Here is a 22,581-nt window from a genome sequence, read left to right as displayed (position 1 = left end):
GATGGCCATCCCGATGAAAGAGTTGTCTCTGACTCCAGAAAAGATTGAAATTGTCAATGAAGTTCACTCCTTTTATATTGCAGGTTTTTTGCAGCCATGTATTAAGCCCAAGCAACCGTGAAAACCTGTTTGTTCCTCTTGCTGGGAGAGGTCCACTGATGAATGTTTGAACTTTCAGTCTTTTAAGTTTTTCAAAAAGTTCATTGAAATCCTTCTTAAGGAATTCTGACTGCTCTTTATGAATATCATTCTTCCCCACATGTATGATGAGTCGATTTGCAGTCTTATGTTTCATCAGAATGTTTTGAAGTTCCCTGTTTATATCAGAAGTTGTTTCTTGTGGTAGGCAGCACGTAGTTGTATCCCTGCCGCTAATGTTTCTGATTATGGAGTCCCCCACTATCAGAGTCCTGGGCTCGGCTGCGCTCTGAGCTGAGTGCCGCTGTCTGCTCGACCTTGAGCGCCAGTTAGCATCAGTGTTAGCTACTGGCCCATTCAGTCTGTGTTCGATTACATTCATCACATTTGAGGATTCCTCATTTACATTCATTAGTACTTCAAATCTGTTCTCAAGATGTATAGGCGGTGGTAGGAGACCAGTGTTTGCAATCCTTGTCAGAGCTGTATCTGGGGTAGAGGATGCCATTGCGGTAATATGTGAGGCTCGTGACAATCTGATGTCTCGAGTGCCTTTGGGTCTCGCTCCCTGTTTGTGCCTAGGCCTGTCGCGATAGTCGATAAATCAATTAATCGCACGATAAAAAAAATGAGCTCGATAATTTTTCCGGCCGCGATAATTCTATTTGCATGCTTGTTTGTTTTCTCTTTCTCTCTCTCTCTCTCTCTCTACCTACCTCTCTCTCTCTCTCTACCTCTCCCAAAGCGGCTGTTTACACCTGGCCACTTCATGCGTTTTCTCAGATGGGATAGCTATCCGATCGTGAAAAGACCAGGTGTAAATGCCCTCCGAAACGCATTCGAGACGGATTTGCATCCGATCGCTCAAACCACTTCAGGAGGTGGTCTAGCTGGGCCGCATTCCAGACGAAACAAGTGTAAATGTATCTGGTTGTTGAAACCACATACCGGTATGTAAAGTGTACTCCTCCCAAAAATGCTTAAAAAAATAAACGTGTGAGAGCGTGTTATTATAGGCTATATGCAATGTTATAGTCAGATATGACGACGCTACTGGAACACGCATCGCCGCAGATGAGCAGCTGAGCTATTCATGCCAACGTGCAAACTATCGCACATCAAAGTGAAAGTAAGTCGCAGACGCTTAACACACAAACATCATCATTAAAAGTAAATTCTAAAGAAACTAAATTATCTTACCAGGGCTGTTACTGCTCTCTCTTATTGCTGTCTTTGATTTTGAAATTTTAGCTGATGATCAATAAAATGCAGCTCATATCTGTTGCTTTCTGTGACGTGATCTGCAGTGCGGGAATTGAAGATCGGATTTAAATCCGTATCGCAAAAACACATTGATGTGACCAGGCAGGTGTAAATGGAATCGTTTTGATAATTCAGATAGTCCTAGCTATCCGATCTGAGAAAACGCATGAAGTGGGCAGGTGTAAACAGCCCCGCGTGTAATAGTATTTTCAGTGCGTAGCCTTCATGCAATAAAGTGCGTCTCGTCTTCCCGACAGTACACAATCACTCGGGCGTTTAGTCGACAAAGTAACAGGAAGGAGGACAGTGCAAAATGGTGTAATATAGCCTGTTGAGGCTTTTTTTTTATTTGTTTACAAAGGTCCTAACTGGCTGTTTTGCCTATTATGGAATGTATCACTATTTATGTCTGAGCCTAATGTTTAATATTTTTGAAGTGCAATTTTGTTTGCATCCATTTTATTTATTGTTTTTGGTATTTATTCAAGTGAATTTTGTTGTTAACAGAAACAGAGTCCATTGCTTTTATTGTTTTTGGTTGTTTTGTTCATTTTTTGTGGATATTTAAAATGTTTTCCGTTTTCAATGTTTAATATTCTTAAGAAATAAAAGTTTATAGATCTTTGGAAAGGTGTACCTGCATTATTATGCCATTATCATTATATTAGATGAAAATGGTCTCAGAACGACAATATTATCGTTTATCGCGATAATTTCTTGGACGATTTATCGTCCAGCAAAATTTGTTATCGTGACAGGCCTATTTGTGCCATCGATTAGTAAGTCGATCGGCTTGTTTCTCTACCTGTCGAGGAGCACTAGTTTCATGGGACTCACCGGTATGCTGAGGGTGTCGATGAAGAAGCTCTGTTGTGTGTGCTCCGTCTGGTTTGGTGGTCCCGTAAGTAACTTTGTTTCAAGAACTGCAATCCTTTGTAAAAGTCTGTGGCAGTTGGTGCAGCAAGTAGATTCTTGAACCAGAAGAGACATTTTCTCTTATCCTTGTAGGCAGTTGTGTTTTCCTTTCCCCGGAATGTAAGCTGGTCGGGTAAAAGAATTCTGCGTTTTTGTAGTAATCCAAACTTTGTCGTATGAGCACTGTGCTGATTTGCTGAAGTTAAAATTAGGTGATAAAAAAAAAAAAAAAAAAAGGAGATAAAATGTAAAAGCGATAGAGCAAAGCGCGGAGCAGTAAGCAAGAGCGTCCGAACAGTAGCTGAGCAGGAAGTCACTATCTAAAGTGACTTCTAGAAGTCACTACTAAATTAGTCAATATTGAATCAAAATCTGTGTACAGTACTCTAGCCCCTTGTTTGGGGTGGCTGGGGGGAAATATGATCTAATCGAAGCAAATATGATCTAATCGAAGACTGTAACCGAATGTAGATAAACAAGTCATGTAGCTGCTAATGATTGGGCTAATAGTTAAAGCAAGACAACACAGCTGTATAATTGTTACGATGAGGCAGGAATGAAGCGGAGAGAGAATCCATATGCAAGCATACTTTAATAGAACAAACAGAACACGGAACTCAGGACAGGAAACCGCTACAACTACAACGACCGACAAACAACAACTGAAGCACAGAGGTATATATACACAGGCAAACAAGCTAAACAAGATAACAAGGGGGTGTGGTTAATCAGAAACACCTGGGGAGACTAATAAACAAGAAAAACTACAAAGGACTACAAAACATGGCACAGGACAGGAAATAACAAAAGTCCACACATGACAAGGGAAACACAGGACAGGAATCATGACATAGCCCCCCACTTAAAGAGCGGATTCCAGACGCTCCTCAGGAAATAGTTCAGGAGGGTGGTGGAGCGGAGGCGGACCCGGGGGCGGGATGGAGGGCCAGGTCCGTGGAGCGGAAGAGGGCCTGGAGACTGCAGTAGTACGAGAGGCCAGGGCGGAGCAGGCAGTGTAGGCGACCAGGGCGGAGCAGGCAGTGCAGGCGACCAGGGTGGAGCAGGCAGTGCAGGCGACCAGGGCGGAGCAGGCAGTGCAGGCGACCAGGGCGGAGCAGGCAGTGCAGGCGACCAGGGTGGAGAAGACCCTTCAGGCAGAGAAGACCCTTCAGGCGGAGATGACCCTTCAGGCGGCCAGGGCGGAGACGACCCCTCAGGCGGAGACGATCCTTCAGGCGGAGACGACCCCCAGGGCAGAGACGACCCTTCAGGCGAAGACGACCCTTCAGGCGGCCAGGGCAGAGACGACCCTTCAGGCGGCCAGGGCGGAGACGACCCTTCAGGCGGCCAGGGCGGAGACGACCCTTCAGGCGGCCAGGGCGGAGCTGGCTGAAGAGGCTACCATGGCGGCGCGGCCTCCATGGTCCAATCGCGGGACCTACTGCCCCCCCCCCAAAATTTTCTTGGGGACAGCTACGGAGTCATAGGCTGGAGCAGGCACCGGCTCAGGAACAGACACCGGCTCAAGAACAGACACCAGCTCAAGAACAAGCATGTCGGTGGCCATCTCTGGTGAGGGCTGAGTTTCTGGGATGGAGACAGGCTCAGGACTGGGCAGAACCAGCGGCGGAAAAGTCTCTGTGCTGGACGGGACCAGCGGCGAAGGAAGCTCTGGGCTGGACGGGACCAGCGGCGAAGGAAGCTCTGGGCTGGACAGGACCAGCGGCGAAGAGGGCTTTGAGCTGGACAGGACCATCACAGACTCTGGCTCGGCGGCGGCGGCGGCCATCTTGTCCAGAGACACTGGCTCGGCGGCGGCCATCTTGTCCGGAGACATTGTCTTGGTGGCGGCGGCCATCTTGTCCGGAGACACTGGCTCGGCGGCGGCGGCCATCTTGTCCGGAGACACTGGCTCGGCGGCGGCGGCCATCTTGTCCAGAGACACTGGCTCGGCGACGGCCATCTTGTCTGGAGACACTGGCTCGGCGGCGGCCATCTTGTCCGGAGACACTGGCTCGGCGGGCGTGACGTGAACATTCTCTGGATCGGCAGGCGCGACGTGAACAGTCTCTGGATCGGCAGGCGCGACGTGAACAGTCTCTGGATCGGCAGACGTGACGTGAACAGTCTCTGGATCGCCAGAAGTGACGTGAACAGTCTCTGGATCGGCAGAAGTGACGTGAACAGTCTCTGGATCCGCAGACGTGACGTGAACAGTCTCTGGATCGGCGGGACCAACGTGAAGAGACCCAGGCTCGGCAGGCATGACGTGAAGAGACTCAGGCTTTGCAGGCATGACGCGAAGAGACTCAGGCTTTGCAGGCATGACGCGAAGAGACTCAGGCTTTGCAGGCATGACGCGAAGAGACTCAGGCTTTGCAGGCATGACGCAAAGAGACTCAGGCTTTGCAGGCATGACGCGAAGAGACTCAGGCTTTGCAGGCATGACGCAAAGAGACTCAGGCTTTGCAGGCATGACGCGAAGAGACTCAGGCTTTGCAGGCATGACGCGAAGAGACTCAGGCTTTGCAGGCATGACGTGAAGAGACTCAAGCTTTGCAGGCATGACGCGAAGAGACTCAGGCTTTGCAGGCATGACGTGAAGAGACTCAGGCTTTGCAGGCATGACGTGAAGAGACTCAGGCTTTGCAGGCATGACGCGAAGAGACTCAGGAAACGTGAAGGCGGCCATCCTGGGAATCAGAATTAGGCGAGGCCGCCTTCTTGGCTGGAGACTCTCCAAAGCTGCTGGATTAATTTTTTTTTTTTTTGGTCGGTCGTTCTGTTACGATGAGGCAGGAATGAAGCGGAGAGAGAATCCATATGCAAGCATACTTTAATAGAACAAACAGAACACGGAAATCAGGACAGGAAACCGCTACAGCTACAACAACCGACAAACAACAACTGAAGCACAGAGGTATATATACACAGGCAAACAAGCTAAACAAGATAACAAGGGGGTGTGGTTAATCAGAAACACCTGGGGAGACTAATAAACAAGAAAAACTACAAAGGACTACAAAACATGGCACAGGACAGGAAATAACAAAAGTCCACACATGACAAGGGAAACACAGGACAGGAATCATGACAATAATGTTATGGGCTCTCACTGAGCTCTAAAATGCCTCTCCACCTGAAAAAAGCCAGGACTTACCACGGGTAGGCTAACGTTATCCAGTAACGTATCCTCCTGATATACTATACCTATTCACTATACCTATTTGATTTTGTTCCAATGACTGCATTATTATACTTTTGGTATTTTGTGAATAAATATGGTATTTGGTGGCGGCGGCCATCTTGTCCGGAGACACTGGCTCGGCGGCGGCGGCCATCTTGTCCGGAGACACTGGCTCGGCGGCGGCGGCCATCTTGTCCAGAGACACTGGCTCGGCGACGGCCATCTTGTCTGGAGACACTGGCTCGGCGGCGGCCATCTTGTCCGGAGACACTGGCTCGGCGGGCGTGACGTGAACATTCTCTGGATCGGCAGGCGCGACGTGAACAGTCTCTGGATCGGCAGGCGCGACGTGAACAGTCTCTGGATCGGCAGACGTGACGTGAACAGTCTCTGGATCGCCAGAAGTGACGTGAACAGTCTCTGGATCGGCAGAAGTGACGTGAACAGTCTCTGGATCCGCAGACGTGACGTGAACAGTCTCTGGATCGGCGGGACCAACGTGAAGAGACCCAGGCTCGGCAGGCATGACGTGAAGAGACTCAGGCTTTGCAGGCATGACGCGAAGAGACTCAGGCTTTGCAGGCATGACGCGAAGAGACTCAGGCTTTGCAGGCATGACGCGAAGAGACTCAGGCTCAGACTCAGGAAACCGCTACAGCTACAACAACCGACAAACAACAACTGAAGCACAGAGGTATATATACACAGGCAAACAAGCTAAACAAGATAACAAGGGGGTGTGGTTAATCAGAAACACCTGGGGAGACTAATAAACAAGAAAAACTACAAAGGACTACAAAACATGGCACAGGACAGGAAATAACAAAAGTCCACACATGACAAGGGAAACACAGGACAGGAATCATGACAATAATGTTATGGGCTCTCACTGAGCTCTAAAATGCCTCTCCACCTGAAAAAAGCCAGGACTTACCACGGGTAGGCTAACGTTATCCAGTAACGTATCCTCCTGATATACTATACCTATTCACTATACCTATTTGATTTTGTTCCAATGACTGCATTATTATACTTTTGGTATTTTGTGAATAAATAAATGAAATGAAATGAAAAATGAAATATAGCGACGATGACTAATGATAAATATCATTCGTCTGTACTATTCCTTCTATAAGAAATCATCTCAACAATATAGTGTAGCAGCAAATAAATACAGATATAAACTTAATATCACTAAAATGAAATAGAAAGCTGCAATTACAGAGGCTGACATCCACACATAAACACACCACTGACGTCTTCACTTCCAGGTCACGAAGCTGTCAATCAAAAACTCAGTAACCAATGAGAACACACTGCCACTAGCCCCACCCCCACGAGAGAAATGTGTCAGAACGGCGAACGAAAACTCAGGGAGCGTAAACGAAAACTTCAGAAGCAGAAATGAAAACTCTGGAAGCGCATTTGTAAGTTCAGATCAGCGTTCGTTAAAAACGAAGTAAAAAAATTTGCCTGCGATTTATTCTTTTTCAGTTTCAGAGATAATTTATTTAGTTTCATTTTATATTTTCATTAGTTTCTTGAAAAGCTACGTTCATTATTATTGGCACAAGAATAACTCCATAGTCCTGCACCTAGACACGACGGCAATGCAGCCCTGAAGTGTCAGCAGAGATTGTGCCAACTACAACCCCAAATCAGAAAAAGTTGGGACACTGTACAAATTGTGAGTAAAAAAGGAATGGAATAATTTACAAATCTCATAAACTTATGTTTTATTCACAATAGAATATAGATAACATATCAAATGTTGAAAGTGAAACATTTTGAAATGTCATGCCAAATATTGGATCATTTTGGATTTCATGAGAGCTACACATTCCAAAAAAGTTGGGACAGGTAGCAATAAGAGGCCGGAAAAATTAAATGTACATATAAGGAACAGCTGGAGGACCAATTTGCAACTTATTAGGTCAATTGGCAACATGATTGGGTATAAAAAGAGCCTCTCAGAGTGGCAGTGTCTCTCAGAAGTCAAGATGGGCAGAGGATCACCAATTCCCCCAATGCTGCAGCGAAAAATAGTGGAGCCATATCAGAAAGGAGTTTCTCAGAGAAAAATTGCAAAGAGTTTGAAGTTATCATCATCTACAGTGCATAATATCATCCAAAGATTCAGAGAATCTGGAACAATCTCTGTGCGTAAGGGTCAAGGCCGGAAAACCATACTGGATGCCCGTGATCTTCGGGCCCTTAGACGGCACTGCATCACATACAGGAATGCTACTGTAATGGAAATCACAACATGGGCTCAGGAATACTTCCAGAAAACATTGTCGATGAACACAATCCACCGTGCCATTCGCCGTTGCCGGCTAAAACTCTATAGGTCAAAAAAGAAGCCATATCTAAACAGGATCTAGAAGCGCAGGCGTTTTCTCTGGGCCAAGGCTCATTAAAAATGGACTGTGGCAAAGTGGAAAACTGGTCTGTGGTCAGACGAATCAAAATTTTAAGTTATTTTTTGGAAAACTGGGATGCCATGTCATCCAGACTAAAGAGGACAAGGACAACCCAAGTTGTTATCAGCGCTCAGTTTAGAAGCCTGCATCTCTGATGGTATGGGGTTGCATGAGTGCGTGTTTCATGGGCAGATTACACATCTGGAAAGGCACCATCAATGCTGAAAGGTATATCCAAGTTCTAGAACAACATATGCTCCCATCCAGACGTCGTCTCTTTCAGGGAAGACCTTGCATTTTCCAACATGACAATGCCAGACCATATACTGCATCAATTACAATATCATGGCTGCGTAGAAGAAGGATCCGGGTACTGAAACGGCCAGCCTGCAGTCCAGATCTTTCACCCATAGAAAACATTTGGTGCATCATAAAGAGGAAGATGCAACAAAGAAGACCTAAGACAGTTGAGCAACTAGAAGCCTGTATTAGACAAGAATGGGACAACATTCCTATTCGTAAACTTGAGCAACTTGTCTCCTCAGTCCCCATACGTTTGCAGACTGTTATAAAAAGAAGAGGGGATGCCACACAGTGGTAAACATGGCCTTGTCCCAACTTTTTTGAGATGTGTTGATGCCATGAAATTTAAAATCAACTTATTTTTCCCTTAAAATGATACATTTTCTCAGTTTAAGCATTTGATATGTCATCTATGTTGTATTTTGAATAAAATATTGAAATTTGAAACTTCCACATCATTGCATTCTGTTTTTATTCACAATTTGTACAGTGTCCCAACTTTTTCTGATTTGGGGTTGTAGACTCTCCCCTGTGAAGGCCTCATCGACACAACAGCCAGTGGCACAGATCCTCAACAAACCTGTCTCCATACTGGTGTAATGAATCCGGTCTTTAACCAGATAGAACTCGATTAAATATTTTGAATATTCCGATCCCAATCTGACTTCTGACCTGAATCATAATCATACACTGTTCATTTGTTGGCCAGAGGAGAACTGGCCCACTGACTGAGCCAAGGTTTTTCGTTTTCCCCCCATTCTGTCACCTGATGGAATTTGGGTTCCTTCCCACTGCCGCCTCTTGCTTGCTTAGTTGGAGACACTTATTATTCTTAATATTTTGATCAGCCTGCTTTGACAACATTGTATGAGAAATGAACTGAACTGAGCTGGACGATGACATCACATAACTAATAATTTCACATAACTAATGAATCACGATAACTAATGATTTTTACATCGGAAATGAATCAACGCTGAACTTACTTGACTTTCTTCAAGCTGCTGTACAGCCAAAACAGTCTTTGTTGCATTAATTTCCTTTCATCACTGTAAAGGTGCTTTGAAACAATCTGTATGGTAAAAAGTGATATATATATATATAAAGGTGACTTTGCAATAACATGCACTGGTGAATTGTGGAGATACGGGGGAGTACTCTGGATTTGGACTAAATTCCGAGCTTGGAGCCTCCCCTCGGACAGAACGGCAAATTATTATGATAGGAAAGTGAGTAGACAGGAAGTGAAGTGGAAGAGAGAAAGGGGGCATAGGTTCAGAAAAGGTCCACGACCATGAGGCTGAACGCAAACTCGGGTCACGTAAGCTGCCCAGAAGGCTATGAGTGCAGACGATAGGACATTATTTTTTAACTTGACTGCAAAGTTTTATTCCTCATCATTCAATGCATATTGTACATACATGAACCGTTATGTTATGTCATCGCAGATTAAAATCTGTAAATCAAGATATTTTTTGCATTTATAAGGGGAGAAGGCTTAGCACCCAAGGCTCTATCGCCTATTGCCTCAAAGGTGTACAGTGTCTTTGGGTGGATTGCTGAGGCGGATTGCCAGCAACAGCCATTTTAGGATTGTTTGTGATTTGGTCTTAGTGACTTAGGAGTCTTTTTGATTACCCCTAACTTTTCACAGATTTAGGAGCTGGATTTAGCACTAAAATAATTTGTGAAATACTCTTAGAGCAGTCCTAAAATTAGGACTGGCACGTCTATTATTTTTAAGAGTTTCTCCTAAATCGGAAAGTTAGGAGCTACTTTTAGCTTTAAGATGTTTTGTGAATACAGCCCCAGGAATATGTATTAAGAAAGTAAATGGGGGTGATTTTGATGTATGTTGACTTCAGTAAGTTTTGATTGGCATAGGTCTACTTATACTCTTCCAAAGTCAAACTATGCACATAGCAATTATTTTAATTTAAGTCTGCTTATTAGATAACATACTTTAAAAATGAACACAAACAACTTAAGGAAGCCACAATTATGAAATAACATTGAAGGTCTTATGAAAACATTTTGTGCAAATGACAAATTTTTTTTCACCGCCCACCAACTGCTTTGTTTTCTGTAAACTGAGATGAAAAAAAAAAAATCAAATGACGCACACTTCTCAAGTTTCCTAGCTCTGTTGGAGCCACATAAGTCCTTAATGTGGTCCTTTTTAACCATACTGCTCGTGCTTATATGCATGCACTGTGAAAAGTGCAAGCAACATCGGGCCTCCTCTGCATATATAATGTGTGTGATCTGTAGGTGGTAGTAAAACCTGAGAACACCTGGGTTACCCTCATTAAAATCTATATTATTTTTAAGTATCACCTTGTAATTGCATTTTTGTTGCATTAAGCATTAATTTTCTTGTTTTATGGAAATAAAGATGATTCAAAAGTTTTGAATAATCATTTAATATTTAAAAGACTTGTTTATAGAACTGTTCTATAAAATCAATATAATTAATATGAAAATCAACATATTGCTTTAATAATACAAGTTATCCACAATCTACAAAAAAATGTTAATACTTGTAATTCACATTATTCACCGATAGGTGGCACTGTACTCCATAAGTTAGAATGAAATCGCAGCAAATTTGAATCATAATAGCTCCACCTAGTGGTATATACAGTATTTAGGTTGGGTTTGAGTCTGTGCTAAAGCTCAGAAAAATGGAAAACCAGTATAAAACAAAACACAACAACGCAACATCGTACAGGTGTAGGGGCTAATAAGGGTTTAGTTTTTTTACTCTCAAAGCATATTTCTCTGCCTTTAACTGTCTTGCTCTCTTTCTCTCTGTATCTGGTCTATTACACAGGAGAGGGAAGCGGCACAGAGGGCAGCCCAAGAGCTATGAAACAAGAGTGTATTTCAAAAGTGGAGCAGCACCTGTGCCTCAGAGCATCCCATTCATTACATAACTCCCTAGAGTATGTGTGTGAGCATGCACGATTGTTTATGTGTGGGATTTGTATGTTTGTCTAATTTTCGTATGTGCCTGTGGCTTAAAGGGATAGTTCAGCCAAAAATGAAAATTCTGTCTTTTACTCTCCCTTATATTGTTCCAAACCCTTTCTTTCTTTTGTGGAAAAGAAAAGATGCATAGTCCATATGACTTCTATTCAGATGTACATATGTTGTATTCTTAAATCTCATGAAGCCATCATATCTTTGAGTGTTAAACAGGTCAACGGTGGTCAAATTTGAAGGCAGTTCACAGAATTCCCTGAAATGTTTTCTCTCTCTCTCTCTCTCTCTCTCTCTCTCTCTCTCTCTCTCTCTCTCTCTCTCTCTCTCTCTCTCTCTCTCTCTCTCTTCTTAGGGTAGAATGATATTATGTTCCCCAACACCTTTACATAAGCTCTCAACTGGTTTGGCACCTAGGCACCTAATCATTCCAAACTGCAGTGCTGTTTCTATACACCCTTATCTACTCATCCTCTCAATTTATAGAATCTTTCTCTCACATTTCTCTCAAACTATTTCATCTCAGTCATGCTGCCGCCTGTGTCTGTATTACCTGCACTGTGATAAGTTTGTGATGGGCGACCGGTGTCATTTGTCTCTGTTCTCCTCAGAGTTACGTACACACACACACACACACACACACACACACACACACACACACACACACACACACACACACACAAGCGTGTCTCACACACTGAGTGTGAGATTCCTGTGGTCCAGCATACTGGGGACCACAAACAACAATGAATTGTGGGGTAGCCACTCCAGACTATTGTATGATGTAGGTGGGAACTCATTCTTCTTTACAAACACTTCAGAACTGTACTCTTGGATGGCCTCTCTTTTCATGCTGTGAAAAGCTGATGTGCTCTCTGAACATCGTGATTCTTCTACATCTGTTCTGCTGTGATCCAGTTTTGTATACTTAAAAAAATGACATATACTTAAAAATATATTTGAAATTTACAGTTATGAAAATGAACTTTTTGTAAGGGTGGGGGACAAATCCCAAATATGATCTTCATTGTATATTCTAGGCAAATTAAATGGAGCATAAATTGAGATGTTTGTGTAGATCTTAATTTTTTTTTCTAAGAAAAACACTGTAGGACTAGCCTAGAAATCTAGACGCACCCTAGCGGCAGCAAAATGTATTTTGCAGCCAGGGTAGTCTAGCAACTCTCCATTGACTTTCGTGCTGGAAAAACCTAAATTGGATCAGGCCAATCACGTCGTGTATAGAGTAGGCGGGGCGGGCTTAACATAATGACGACAGAGTTGCGACGGTTCCCTGCTAACTGTTACTTGAAAACAAAGAAGAGCTGCTGCTGGAAACAGTCTTTCGAATCGGCTTTGGCCGTGACTCTGGAGGACTTGGAGTTAAGTTCTTCTTTGAGAAAAGAGCAAAGAATGGCACTTAAGTCATTCTTAAAAAAGGAAGATGTGTTCATAGTTTTGCCGGCCAGATTCAAAAGTTGAATCTATCAACTAACGTTAGCTCCGCTGTTGGGAAAACGCTCTGGTTGGTTGAAGCGCTGTCCTATTGCGTGCAGAGTGAATTTGAAAGACAGCCGTTTATCCCGCCCCTCGGATTGAGCCGTGTCTATGGTGAGTTGCCAGACCAAACATCTTGATGTAGGACTGTCTCCTGAAAGATGCATCTCCTGCAGTTTCAGAAGAGATCTCAACGTTGTCTCTCTCAAGGCTATATGCACAGATTTACCAAAATAAAAATATGCATTACAAAAAAAAAAAAAACATTATTTTTTACAACTGTAACTGTTTTAAACAGTTTAAACACATGTAATAATAAAAACCCTCAGAGGAAGTTGAGAAACTGAGAAAGTACATACATTTTTTTTTTTTATGTTGGGTATGTGCCGCTGTCTTTTATCATGAAAGTGTGCAGGTCAAATTGAGCTGTGATAGAGCAATTTCTGAGCAATAAAATGAATCCATATCATGATTTGGAAACTAAATTGACTTTGATACATGACTGTAAATGCAGGCAACAAATAAATTAACATCTTATCAGAGTAATATGTGCTTGAGAGGTCATAACCCTGCCTCTTGAGACCACCCTCTCCTCTCTGTCCAAAAGACAGACTGATGTTTTAGAGGTTTTTTTTTCTCCTTATGTTTTTAAGGCAAACACTATAGTTTAGGATCCAATACAAAAAAAAAACTATGTGTGCTTTAAACAAGAGTTATGTCTTTGATGTTGACCGTGCAGGCAGCAGTTTGATGAAATATTGATAGTAATTCTCCAATTGATAGCAGCTCCAGAGGGACGTTAGTTTGCCTTTCAGCAAGAGGAGCCCGTGTAGTGGACCTGCACACTACAGTATGAGATATGTGATTCATCAAGCATCACAGCATCAGAATGGGTGTCTGTTATTGGACCTAATCACTCAACTGATCAACACAATATAGTACTGGCTATTGCGATCAAACAGAAGACACCACCCACAAATCAAACCCACACATAGTAAACTTTTTTTTTTTTTTGCCTGTTTGGACAAACACAAATTAACCTATTAGAGGTCTATCCCAGCTAACAAAAATATGTTCTTAGAATGTTTTGCTAACATTCCCATTAAGTTATGAAAACATTATTTCGGAATGTTTTTTAAACGTCGAAAACATCCAGTTTTTTTAAATGTATTTAGAAGGTTTTTTTTTCTTGGTTAATTTGAACGTTAAAGGAACATTCCATTCTATAATTTTGAAAATGTTATGAAAACGTTAGCCTATTTCTGAATGTTTTCTGAATGTTCAAAACACCCTGAATGGATAGCCAGTCCATCACCGGGCTCATTCACAGACACTTCTGTGCTAATTTACCTATGCTGCATGTCTTTGAACATTTACATTTAATCATTTAGCAGACGCTTTTATCCAAAGCAACTTACACATGAGGAGAGCAGTAAAAGCAGTTCAACTAACAATAGGACAACAATATAACCCTTATATTATTTATATAATATAAAACGTTTAAACCCATCTAAGGTTAAAAATGTAATTGATGTTCAACAAATAAAAAACAGCTATAATACAGATGAGCAAATGCTAAAGCTTGGGTTGCTTAATATTCAATCGCTTACTTCAAAAGCACTCATTGTTAATGATATGATTTCAGATAATAACCTAGATGTGCTGTGTTTGACAGAAACCTGGCTAAAACCAAACGATTACATTACTTTAAATGAGTCCACCCTGCAAGATTACTGTTATAAACATGAACCTCGTCTGAAACGCAAAGGGGGTGGTGTTGCTGTAATTTATAGTAATATTTTCAAAACCACTAAGATATCAAGTTTTAAATATAATTCTTTTGAAGTGTTAGTGCTTAATGTAAAAATATATAGTATAAATGATAAATCACATTTGAGATTTGTGCTGGCTACTGTATACAGGCCACCAGGGCACCATACAGACTTTATCAAAGAATTTGCGGACTTTCTATCAGAATTAATATTGACTGCAGATAAAGTACTAATTGTTGGTGATTTTAATATACACATCGATAATGAAAAAGATGCATTGGGTTTGGCATTTAAAGACATTGTAAACTCTATTGGAGTTAGATAACACGTGTCAGGACCTACTCATCGTCGTAATCATACTCTAGATCTAATATTATCACATGAAATAGATGTTGATGCCGTTGAAATTCTGCAGCAGAGCGATGACATCTCAGATCATTATCTAGTCTCGTGTAAATTACATTTAGCCAAGGCTGCAAAGCCGACTCCGTGTTTCAAATATGTTAGACCATGGGTGCCTAACCCTGCTCCTGCCGATCGACTGTCCTGCACAGGTTATCTCCAACCCTAATCAAACACACCTGAAGCAACCAATTAAGGTCTTCAGGATCACTTGTAAATTAAAGGCAGGTTTGTTTGATTAGGGTTGGAGATGAACTGTGCAGGACAGTCGATCGGCAGGAGCAGGGTTGGGCACCCCTGTGTTAGACCTATCAATTCTGCCACTAAAAATTGCTTTATTAATAATCTTCCTGATCATTTTCATCACCTCAGCATCCCGGATAGCTTAGAAGAACTTGATATTGCAACTGAAACTTTTAACTCTCTCTTTTCCAGCACTTTAGACACAGTTGCTCCTTTGCGCTTAAAGACGATTAAAGAAAATAATCCAACGCCGTGGTACAACGAGCACACTCGGGCCCTTAAGAGAGCAGCCAGAAAAATGGAACGCAACTGGAAGAAAACAAAACTAGAGGTATTTCGCACTTCATGGAAAGAGAGCTCGATTACGTACAGAGAGGCTTTAAAAGCTGCTAGATCTGCTTATTTTTCAACCCTATTAGAAGAAAATAAACATAATCCTAGGTATTTATTTGAAACAGTGGTTAAACTAATGAAAAAGAAAGCTTCAAACACAGAAGTTTCCAAGCAGCACAGCAGTAATGACTTTATGAACTTCTTCACTTATAAGATTGATAATATCAGGGACAAAATTATAACTATGCAACCGTCCACTACAGTATCGCATCAGGCAGTGCATTGTAGTCTCCCTGAGGAAAAATTTGATTCATTCGTTGCTATAGGAGAGGAAGAATTTACTAAACTCGTTAAATCATCTAAATCTACAACATGTATGTTAGACCCTATACCGACTAAGCTACTGAAAGAGATGCTTCCAGAAGTCATAGATCCTCTTCTTACTATCATTAATTCGTCTTTGTCTCTAGGATACGTACCAAAAAACTTTAAGCTGGCTATGATTAAACCGCTTGTTAAAAAAACGCAACTTGATCCTACAGAATTAGTCAATTACAGGCCGATCTCGAATCTACCTTTTCTGTCAAAGATACTAGAAAAGGCAGTGTCTTCACAACTGTGTTCCTTTCTTGAAAGAAATGATATCTGCGAGGATTTCCAGTCCGGATTTAGACCGTACCATAGTACCGAGACTGCTCTCGTTAGAGTCACAAATGATTTGCTCTTATCATCCGACCGTGGTTGTACCTCTCTATTAGTGTTACTCGATCTTAGTGCTGCATTTGACACCATTGACCACAACATTCTTTTAAATAGACTAGAAAACTATGTTGGCATTAATGGAATTGCACTAGCATGGTTTAAATCATACTTATCTGACCGTTATCAGTTTGTAGCAGTAAATGAAGAGATGTCTTATCGATCACAAGTTCAGTATGGCGTACCACAAGGCTCAGTACTAGGACCGCTGCTGTTCACTCTGTACATGCTACCATTAGGAGATATCATTAGGAAACATGGAATTAGCTTCCACTGTTATGCCGACGATACTCAGCTCTATATTTCTTCAAAACCTACCGAAACTTACCAATTCACTAAATTAACAGAATGCATATGTAACCTTTGGTTAAATATAAAAATACCCGACTACGCCACCTAGGTTCCTTCTCTACCCAGGAAAGTATAAAGTAATACAAATAACCCAAAAAGAGAGTTAAACCAAAAAGAATTACAACAAGAGGAAGGACCCTGCTGGTTCGGATTGCACTGAAGACGGAGACGTGACTTTCCAAAAGTATACCAAATTTATTTATCACAGGGAAAAAATCATTCACTTAAAAACATCAAAATAGGTCTCAAATACAGCTTACCAATTAATACCGACAGAAACAAGAGACCACAATTTGACCACTTTAACAGAAGGGAAAAACACAGCAAATCAGTGAGTAAACAAAACGTAAAGCAAGTGTCACACCAAATAAAGAAAATATCAAAAGAAAACAAATACACTCCCCCTTCTGTTAAGCCTCAGTATCACAGTTCTAGCCACCAGCGGATATAACTGGCAAATGGATTTAATAATACAAAAAAAAAACTAACAGAAAAGAAAATAATTACACCACTCAGTCACAATAACATCATATTTCACTTCTCAATTAAGACTAACGTTAATATTGTTTGCACTGCTTTAAATGGACCAGGCTACCAGCATATCAGTTTACTATAACTTCGAATATGCCCATCGAACATACATTAGGCTACGTCAGTATTTCAACACATTTCTTACGAGCAGCTCGTTAAAGAGCTTGATCGTTAGCGGTTCAAAACCGCAATATTCGCTGCCGTCAGTTGTACTAGGACCATGAAACAGTGACAAAATAAATATAATAATAATAATAATAAAAAAAACAGCAGCTAGCGCTCTTGGGCCGCACCTGCAATAAAAACACTAATAGTAAATACATTGATTAATTTCCCCCCTCCCAAAATAAGAAACCAATTATAACACTTCTTATCTCGTAGGGGAATTTAAGCTATAGTAACCTTTATGTTCCCTGCGCTCGCCACTTCACGCACACACATTCCTGATGGCAAACATAGGCTATATTTAGACCATGTTCTGCGATTGAGATGGGAACATACAGAAAACAATTCACCAGAGAGGCAAAGCAACTAGAAATGGGTAGCCGGTTACTTCACACCGCACAGAGAAGAATAATAATCAACCAAACTTAGACAGGGTTTTTATCACGCCACTAGACACAGACGCACCCTCATGATTGCACCGCACAGGTGTACTCAATATCAACTGCGGCTCAACGCCGGTGGGCGTGTCTAGTCATTTGCAATATGCAACCATTACAAGTTCCCCAATTCCAATGAGCAAAACTGAACGTTAGATTATCAACCTGTCACACATAGCTGATATAAAAAATTGGATGACTAGTAATTTCCTACTTCTAAATTCTGAAAAAACAGAGATTCTAATTATTGGACAAAAAACTTCTTCACGTAATAACCTAGAATACTGTCTAACACTTGATGGCTGCTCTGTCAAGTCTTCGTCGGCGGTTAGGAACCTGGGTGTGCTCTTTGATACCAATCTTTCATTTGAAAGTCACGTGTCTAGTATCTGTAAAACCGCATTTTTCCATCTTAAAAATATATCTAAATTACGCCATATGCTCTCATTGACAAATGCGGAACAATTAGTTCATGCTTTCATGACATCAAGGCTAGATTATTGTAATGCTCTACTGGGTGGTTGCCCTGCACACTTAATTAACAAACTACAGCTAGTTAAAAACACAGCAGCTCGAGTTCTTACCAGAACCAGGAAGTATGGCCATATTAGCCCAGTTCTGTCAAAACTGCACTGGCTCCCTATTAAACATCGCATCAATTTTAAAATATTGCTGATTACTTACAAAGCACTAAATGGCATTATAGTCCTTCGCGTCTATTGCGATCTCAAAATTCCGGCCAGTTGATAATACCTAGAATATCAAAATTGACTGCTGGCGGTAGATCCTTTTCCTATTTAGCACCAAAACGTTTCGGTTACTCACGTAACCTCTGTTCTCTCTAGAAGAGGGAACGAGTATTGCGTAGTTGCTACGCTACGGGAAAGCCTTTCTTTCTCGAGATACTGAAGCCAAAAATTATCCTTAATTTTTATAATCTTGTCAACGCAGTGCGGCAGCCTGCAGACCTAGGGCGAGCTACTAGCGTGCCCATTGGCTGCCCTGCGGCAACTGCAGCAGCCTACCGCTGAGCCCTTGGCGTGACGTCACGACCAATGAGCGCGCTTGGCGCGCTTAATGCGTCACAGCCCGCGAAAAGGGGTGTGGCTTAGCGTATATAAACAGGGCTCGGAGGCTGCTTCTCTGGTTTCTGTCGCATGAAGCGAAATGAGCTCGTGGCGCGAGCACGGCGGGCTACGCAATACTCGTTCCCTCTTCTAGAGAGAACAGAGGTTACGTGAGTAACCGAAACGTTCTCTTACGAGAGGTTCTCTCGTATTGCGTAGTTGCTACGCTACGGGAACGCCCTTGTCAACGCCGTGCGCGCCCAGCATCCACTGAATGAGTCCCAGGGAGAGCCCGGGGAACGTGATAGCGGAGAGCCGGGCGGCCCAAAGAGGGCTAGCGCCGTACATAAGCACACACTAGGGGGTTAGGAGCGGCACGGCCGGTCCGAACTGACAATTCCCTGCATAGTGCAGCTCAACCAGTAGAGCTAAATCACACACCGTAGCCCGCGCACAGATAGTGGGCCGGCATACGCGAGACTTAGACTGATAACACTTTCGCCTGCAAGGCGGGAACATCCAGGTTGTAAAACCTAACAAATGTGGAGGGGGAGGCCCAGCCTGCCGCTGCACAAATGTCATGAATGGGAATCCCGCTGGACCACGCCCACGACGAGGCCATGCCTCTGGTGGAGTGAGCTCGAATGCCCAATGGGCACTGCAGGTCTTTAGACGCATAAGCCACAGCAATAGCGTCCACTATCCATCTGGACAGGCTGTGTTTCGAGGCGGCGAGACCCTTGGTGCGCCCACCAAACGAAACAAAGAGCTGATCCGAGCGCCTGAAAGCGGCGGACCGTGAAATGTAGTTTCTCAACGCCCTGACCGGGCAGAGGAGATTACTATCGGCCTCGCTGCCGTGCGTTGGCAGGGCTGAGAGGGAAATGACCTGTGCTCTGAAGGGAGTGCCCAAAATTTTGGGAACGTACCCATGCCTCGGTCTGAGAATGACTTTGGAGTCATTAGGTCCGAACTCGAGGCACGCGGCGTTAATAGATAACGCGTGAAGGTCTCCCACTCGTTTGACTGAAGACAGTGCTATCAGAAAAACGGTTTTGAGCGTGAGGTATTTCATATCCACAGTTTCCAAGGGTTCGAAGGGATGCGCTCTCAGGGCCTCCAAGACCAGAGAAAGATCCCACATAGGAACCGCGGGGGGTCGCGGGGGGTTCATCCTCCTGGCTCCCCTAAGGAAGCGGATGACGAACTCGTTCCTTCCTAATGCGCGGCCCCGCTCTGAAACAGAGAGCGCTGAAATGGCCGCAACATAGACTTTGAGCGTGGAGGGGGACCTGCCCGCGTCCAGTAGCTCTTGAAGGAAACACAGTATTCGCGATACCCCACATGTCTGTGGATCGAGCCCCTTAGCAGTGCACCATCTGTTAAACACTGACCATTTCGACATGTAGAGCCGCCTCGTAGAGGGGGCTCTAGATTGTATGATCGTGTTCATGACCCCGTCTGGCAGATCAGCGTGTAATCGTTGAGGCTCCACGCATGCAGAGACCAGCGCTCTGGATGGGGATGCCATATCGAGCCGCGGGCTTGAGAGAGAAGGTCTCTCTTCACCGGTATCGGCCAGGGGGCTGAGTCTGCCAGCTGTATTAGATCCGGGAACCAAGCTTGGTTCTCCCAGCATGGGGCTATGAGGAGCACTGAGTGGCGCGCTTCCCTGATTCTCTCGATGACCTGAGGCAGCAGAGAGACCGGGGGAAAAGCGTACAACGGGCCGCTGGGCCAGGTCTGGGCCAGCGCGTCCTCGTTCTTCGAGAAGAAATCTGGGCAATGAGCGTTGTCTTTTGACGCAAAAAGGTCGACTTTCGCTTTGCCGAAACGGCGCCACAGTGACTGGACTGTTTGGGGGTGTAGAGACCACTCCCCAGGGGGAACGTTGTCCCTGGACAGTCTGTCGGGACCCTCGTTCAGGTGGCCAGGCACATGCGCGGCTCTCAGCGAGCGCAGAGGGTGCTGAGCCCACACGAGGAGGCGTTCCGCCAGGGTGCAGAGCGTCTTTGATCTGACACCGCCCTGGCGATTCACATAGGCCACTACCGATGTATTGTCCGTGCGGACTAGAACATGGTGACCGTGGAGGAATGGGAGGAAGTGTTTGAGCGCTTTCTCGACCACGAGCATCTCTAGACAGTTTATGTGTAGGAGATTCTCCTGGTCTGACCAGCGGCCATAGACCGGTCTGCCTTCGAAGAGCGCTCCCCAACCTAGGTTGGAAGCGTCTGTCGAGACAACTTTCCGGTGTGAAATCACTCCCATAGTCACTCCCGTGAGATACCATTCGGCTGCCAGCCAGGGCTGCAGGGCTGAAATGCAGCCCTGATTCACTCTGACTCGCAAGCCGCCGGCCGCCCAGGCTCGGTGGGGCACGCGCGCTTTCAGCCAGCGTTGAAGCGGGCGCATGCGCAGTAAGCCCAGCTGGAGCGCTGCTGCAGCTGAGGCCATATGCCCCAAGATACGCTGGAATGTCCTCAGCGGAACCCGGCTGCCTATTTGGAGGGATGCGGCGAGGAGGCGGATGCGGCGCGCGCGCTGCTCCGACAGTCTGGCCGTCATAGCCACCGAGTCCAGTTCTATTCCAAGAAAGGAAATTGACTGACGGGGCGATAGCGAGCTCTTGGTCCAGTTGACCGAGAGACCCAGCTCCTCCAGATGGCTGAGAAGCGCTGTTCTGTGAGACACAAGTTCCGTCTCTGACTGCGCTAGAATAAGCCAATCGTCCAGATAATTCAGTATTCGCATTCCCTGTTTTCTCAGGGGAGCGAGGGCCGTGTCCATGCATTTCGTAAATGTACGGGGTGCCAAAGACAGGCCGAAGGGCAGGACTGTGTACTGATATACTCGACCGTTGAAGGCGAATCTCAAGAATGGCCTGTGACGGGGAGTTATCTGGATCTGAAAGTATGCGTCTTTTAGATCGAGAGAGATAAACCAGTCTCCTGGGCGAATCTGCGCGAGGATTTTTCTGGTTGTGATCATTTTGAACGGCCGTCTCATGAGGGCTTTGTTCAGATGTCTCAGATCTAAAATAGGTCTTAACGCTCCGTCCTTCTTGGGTACGAGGAAGTAGCGGCTGTAAAAGCCCGACTCGCTCAGAGAAGGATGAACCTGTTCTATAGCCCCTTTGCGCAGCAGCTTCGCTATTTCTGCTTGAAGCAGGTGCGCAGCTTCTGAACTCACTCTCGTCTCCGTCTGTGCTGTAAAGCGCGGAGGGCGACGAGCGAATTGAAGCGAATAGCCGTGTTTTATAATATTCAGCACCCATTCTGACGCGCCCTGAATCGCTTCCCATGCTTTCGCATGCATAGCTAGGGGTCGAATGGTCTCTGGGTTCAGATCACCGCGCTGCGCGGGATGGGGAACCTGTATCAGAGAGGATGGAGCGGCGTGCGCGCCGCTGGTGCTCGAACACGGGGGCTGGTAAACAGTATTGGCCGACTGAACAGCATTCAGTAGCTCGGTCCCATCGGATGGAGCGTGATTTGCTGTCAAACATCCCAGGCGCGAGAGTGGCGTGGGGATTATAATGTCTAAAAGTGAGTGCGCGTGCTCGTGAGCGGGCGCAGAGTTTACACTTATGACATGGCCAGTGTTTGGGAGCTTTAGAGGGTCTGTGACCCAAGGTAACTGACTGGCAGAGCGAACAGCGGGTAGGTGTGAGCACAAGGTTGTGGGCACATTTTCTACACTTAATACTCGAGCGGCTTGCGTCCGCTTCATGAGAGAGCGCTCTGTGCGCGTTACCATGGGGACCCTGTTTGTGTGAAGCAGTGAGCACATGGGAGTGGGCACATTTTCTAC

Source organism: Squalius cephalus (assembly GCF_949319135.1).
Source record: "Squalius cephalus genome assembly, chromosome: 25".
Taxonomy (NCBI): domain Eukaryota; kingdom Metazoa; phylum Chordata; class Actinopteri; order Cypriniformes; family Leuciscidae; genus Squalius; species Squalius cephalus.
Note: the sequence above shows the minus strand (reverse complement) of the source record.